The sequence below is a fragment of the Hyposmocoma kahamanoa genome, unplaced genomic scaffold (genome assembly GCF_003589595.1).
Source record: "Hyposmocoma kahamanoa isolate Upper Pololo Valley unplaced genomic scaffold, ASM358959v1 270, whole genome shotgun sequence".
Classification (NCBI taxonomy): domain Eukaryota; kingdom Metazoa; phylum Arthropoda; class Insecta; order Lepidoptera; family Cosmopterigidae; genus Hyposmocoma; species Hyposmocoma kahamanoa.
Window position 1 is genome coordinate 2,356,314 of NW_020653770.1, and position 6,000 is coordinate 2,362,313.

Genomic DNA, 6,000 nt, shown 5'->3' on the forward strand with positions numbered 1-6,000 from the left:
CAGTAAAAGCATACCTTTAAGCTAATTTACACTAGACACTACCTAAGATGACTTTATTTAGCGTTGACAACTTGTTAGACAAGCACAGACCACTGCTTCGAGCTATCTCACGTGACTCGATTTTTTACTTTGACTTAAAATAAACCCAAACCCAATAAGGTGTAAGTTTGTAATATTGGTATATCGAAGTGCGCAATCCAGTTTATGAAATATATAAATCCGTGAAGAAATATGCGTACTTTTTTTCCATCCTCAAAGTAATTGGCTTATAGTATTGTAAATGTCATTTTACTGTTTATATGGCTGTATGGTTGTAAACCTTAGCCTTCTCCTTTATGGAGAATTAAAAAGAACAACAACTGAAATAATCACTCATGATTAGGCCCATTGCAAAACTAATATTGCCGTGTATTTTGTAAACAAAGTTCAATTTCCTTAGTTTTTTATTTTAAATATTCAACTTGTAGTTTTGTCAAACAAAATGTGAGATAATTAAAGCCATGGTGGAATATTGTATCACTCAATCGTAAGATTACATTACTTATCCACTATTATATCCATGTCTTTAGATATTATGTTACGAAATATGTATTTAATTTATAAGTTTTTGTAGCATATACTTTTTGTTTTGTTTTGCACCTGAGGTGACTAAAATAACGGTTTAGTTGTTGATTCCTGAACTCAGGTAGGCGGGAAGAAATTCCTTCTAGAAATGTTTATTTACTTACACCGTTGGCTCAGCGACTCTTGATGTCCAATACAAGTTGACACCAGCACGCCCAGTCTTATGCGATCTCCTCCAAGTTCTCTGCGTGCAGGCCGCGGAGGTCTTTCTCCACTGCGGTATTTCGGACCAACCGGTTGTCGACCACTAGTATGTCCCATGTAGGTCCTTTTCACTGCCCTGTTCCAGCCAACGGATTAAGTACATAAATTACCTTTGAAAGTATAATAATAATATTTGTATTGTAATTTAATGTATTTGATCGTATCATTATATATAATGTGGTAGAATACCAACTCATTTGCGTCGAACTTTTGGGCACAAGCCTAAGTTATTGAAATGTCTGCTGCCGCCTTACCTATTTCTGCCGCCAAGCAGTAATGTGACCATTACTGCGTACGGTTTACGTTACGGTTTGAAGGATAAAGGTGCCGGTGAAACTACCGGCACATGGAACTTGTTAACTTATGTCTCAGGGTAACAGGCGCAGTGGCAATGTCCCTCATATCTTTGCGATTTGAAGCTCTGAGAGGCGAATCAAATCCAGTCAAATTGAAGCAATCATTTGCAACTACACTCCCGGACACATAATTCGAGTCACCTCACATCAGTATTAAATGCCCTAAGCTTCAACAATGTACGATTGATCAAGAACTATCCTACGCAATTTTGAAACTAGTATATTAAAAGTCTTTTCCATAAGTCCTTGTCGGAAATTTGGACTTGCAAAACCGGGGGAAACCTTTTTCTTCGATTATAACACTATTTTTGTATTCTAGCCCTTTTAAGGCAAAAACCCGAGGTGGCTCGAATTATGTGTCCAGGAGTACATTATGGACAGGTATGTAGCTTACCTTCAGGCACGCGGCTTGCTGTCCCGTGGCTTGATATTGTTTATAAAAAATACAATAATAAAGACACAATCGAAGGCGTTTATGCAGATTTTATCGCTAGGTTTGACGATTTCGTTGGCCCATCTGGTTTGCGCAGCCCTGGATGAAGAACTCCTCGGTTCAATTGCCTAAATGCCGAATTTTTCTAAATTGTTTCTGGTCTCGGTGCTTTGGGTACGTATAGGAAATTTGAGAAAAGTTTGAGGCTAGACTGAGAGGTAAATGGTGTGGTTCAGGATGTTGTTGTGTATTATTATAATAATTATGTATTTTTTAAATATTACGATAACATACATACAATTATTAGACAACATGACATACGTTGCTCCGAGCCTAAAGTATGTAACTAAAGCACTTGGTGTTGTGGAAATCGGGAACAACGACGGTACCACAAACACCCAGACCCGAGATAATTTTCACATTGACCCGGCCGGGGATCGAACCCGGGACCTCAGAGATGGTGACACCATGTGAGGTCGTCAAATTACAGTGCGTCGGTATTATTCGCTGAAACTCGAAAGGACTGTTTTGACGCCATCATACGCAAGCGGGAAGTGTGGGCTCGCAAAGCATTTTTATCACTTTGGAAGGCCCTTCAGATGTCAACAAAAAGAGATTGATTAAAATTTATGTATTTACTACCTTACTCATAAGGTTACAATTGTTACTAACATGATACGGTGATATACTGAAATAAACAGTTACTATTAATAAAATAAGTAAATTGTTGTATGTAAAAATTCATTTATTAGTATTAAAGATATTTTCAGAGTTAGCAATTCAGATGTACTTTTATCCTTTTGCAGATAGCGTTGTTTATCATTGTTTAGTAACCTTCTTGTTTTCATTTGGATGGCATAGACTTGTATAGACTTGTTCTGCCAATGTGGTGAAAGCATTTACCAATCGCCGTGTGAAGAGTGCTCCCCGTGCCGGCGCGGGCTGACATATGAGACGATCTCGCCCATTCAAATCACAGGCCGTGGAAAACTGCCTTTACGGGGAGGCTCTTCTCGTATATTTCACCACATCGCGTCCTTGGTCTTTTCGTTTGGTAGTTGGTAGTTGTTCGCAATTATTTGTTTCATCAAGGCGTTGGTTCCCCAGCTGTTTAGCAAAAACCGTATGTTACAATTGATTACTAAATCGGCATAGAAGAAACATAATTTGTCTTGGAAATGAAACTATTTTTCCGGATTTAAATCGCGTATATTTGTTTTTTCAAACAAACCGACGTTTCGGGCCCTTTACAGGTCCCATGGTCACGGTTGACGGTTTCATTTCCTATGTGTAACAATCGCGAAAACCTAAGAACTCGATATAATTTGTCTTCACAATGTAAACTTTAAAACTGCGACTCTATTTTAATTAGACTAGTTGTTTGAGTTATATATTACTATATGTTAAAATCTAAAGCAAATAGTATTTAATGCGCTTGAGTACAACAAATAGAGGTATGTCAATAAATCATATAAAATACAAAGCGAAATAAGCCTGGTAGGATACTTGAATGAAAGAACAGGAAGTGGTGTGTACAATCAGAGTATATATTGTTTGCAACACAAAAGCCCATGGAATTTTTTTATAATTTCAAGTGACGTGACAAACAAATAGTCCGATTGTTGGTAAGCGACACGCCTATCCATAACAGTTGTAGTGCCGCTTAGAGTTGTATATCGCAAAGGTCTGAGAGACACTGCCATTACGCCCGTCACCCTGAGACATAAGTTGATAAGTACTATTCGTGTATTTCCACACATTACGGCTTAGCACCAGAAACAGGTAAGGTGGCAGTATTTCCATGGACGAACTCTTCCACAAGGAGCTCTACTGCTACTAAACAGTCCCACTACAGAGTCAGAAATAAGATTCTACCTAGATCGCTAAAATCATCATGGGAGCTGTAATCAAATCTGTCCGACTAAAGATACTGATGTCTCAGATGCTCCGGCCATTTGTAGCTTATATTTGAAAGGGATCTTACTTTGTTGGGTTCAGCAGATTCCGTGATAGGGAATTTAAGGCAAAAATCTCATTAAGTCACCCGTGACCTTCATCACATTCCTGCTTGGCGGTATTAATAGGTAAGATGACAGTACTTTAGTGGCCGAACTTTTTCATAGGCTCTACTGCTTCTAAATTCTTTGATTACTTCATTACATTACTATTATATATCCGACTGCTGGGTATGAGTTTAGGCCACTGAGCCCAATTTGGATCTAGGTATTCATACATGTTTTGTAGACCTTCTATGATGTTGCCTTGACGGTTAGTGGGAGGTATTATTTTATAAACATTTACCAATTACGTAACTTAGAAATGAGAGTCATAGATAAAATGTTGTTATAGGGATTCGAAAAGCAGTCTTTCTCCCACTGGTACCACCACCGTCCTTTACTAGCCCAAAATATTTTGTATACACAAGGTTACCAAAACACGTTTAATGGTAACATATCAGAAACATGAATTTCTTTTGTCTGAATCTCATTATCAAGACGTATTTATTATATACGATGAATGTTTTGGTGTTTAGATGCCTTAATTTCTTAAACTCGTATCTTATAAAGAGTGTTTATTCAGGAGATGGCAAAACTTTTTATTTAAGTATTTTAAATTTCTTATCAAGGGTGTTAATTTGAATGCATTACTTTAAGTATAGGTCAAAACCAGCGCGTAAATATGAAGGAAATGTGAAATCAGGCTGCAAAATTTGTATATACAATCCATTTCATGCATTTCAGTAACTTACATAGTGCTTTAAAATACGAGTTTAAGAATGTAAGGCGACGATTTCTAACATAAATAATATCTTTATGTTAGAAATCGTCGCTTTCGTCGCAAAACTATTATTAGAATAATTATTACATATAGGAAATGAAACTATTTTTTCGGATTTAAATCGTGTATATTTGTTTTTTGAAGCAAACCGACGTTTCGGGCCCTTTACAGGTCCCATGGTCACGGTTGACTGAAGTGGTACAGTCTTCAACCAGTTATATCTAATATTGATGCAAATCACCCTATTTTTTCACTATAGTTACAATTTATTAATATAATAGTAAGGATTTATTATTATAATTAATTAATAACTATTGTAACTATAGTGAAAAAGCAGGGTGGTTTGCATCAATATTAGACATAACGTAGGTTTGTTTGAAAAAACAAATATACGCGATTTAAATCCGGAAAAATAGTTTCATTTCCTATGTGTAACAATCGCGAAAACCTAAGAACTTCTATAAATATTACATACTTAAATGTAATCTATTGTTTGAAGTTTGTTTGGTCTATTCATGTTTATTCTACTGTCTGTTTTCCATGTAGTTTCGTCAAAATTATTATTCTTAGATAAACTTGTACCTACCTCAAGCAAAAGAACACAAGAATTTTAAGTAATTACCCTTCAAATATAAATAGAATTTTAAGTATTGTGAATAAAACATTTCCTTATTTTGTAATTACATTTTAATATTAGGTAACATATTATTGCCAAACAACATTACAATCTCAGGACAGGATCAATCCTCGGTGCACCGAATAACAACATATTATGTCATAATCTCAGTACAGAGTACTAAAAAAACCGACCTCAAAAGTACGTGGAATTACGTCTATTTGCTAACTTTCATTGAAATATCCCCTAGTTCGCCACTATACAGGACTTGACACTGGAGATAATAAAAATAGGTTCTCACTACGACACTACTCAAAGTATATCGAGAGAAAAACGCCTTGAATTGGAGAAAAAGCAAAATCAACTAAATAATTGCTAAAAGTAATTACTCCTAAATTAAAGTTAGGCGCTATTCATAAAAATGAATCTTCATGCGTGAACAGCCACCCTTAGAGGTGGATTATTTCCTTCAAAATGGAATGGGACCACTATGAAAGTACCCCCTTTCTAACAAAAAAAGAATCATGAAAATCGGTTCACAAATACCGGAGTTATCGCGTAACATACATACAAAAAAAAAGAACATACAGTCGAATTGAAAACCTACTCCTTTTTTGAAGTCGGTTAAAAATAGTGAAACATTAAATGGTTTATTAAAAAAACGGCAACGTCTTTTTGGATATTAAAATATATCTGTTCAATAAAAGTCCAAAGGTCAAAAAAAACAAAATTCTGTAAATCATCTTTCTAACGCGTGATAGGCAGTTGTTTTGAGGATGATTATTTTGGTTCTTATCACTTCAAACTGGTTACATCTTTATATTTGTTTATAAACAACGGTTATAAATATTATGTATTTAAAATTTATTTCCATTTCAGTGAGGAACCTCTATTTACCACATTACCATGGATTTACGTCACTCTATTTGTTTTTGGCACTGGTAATTTATTTTTTGCACTATCATCATAGCTTGCTTAACCGTTCAAGT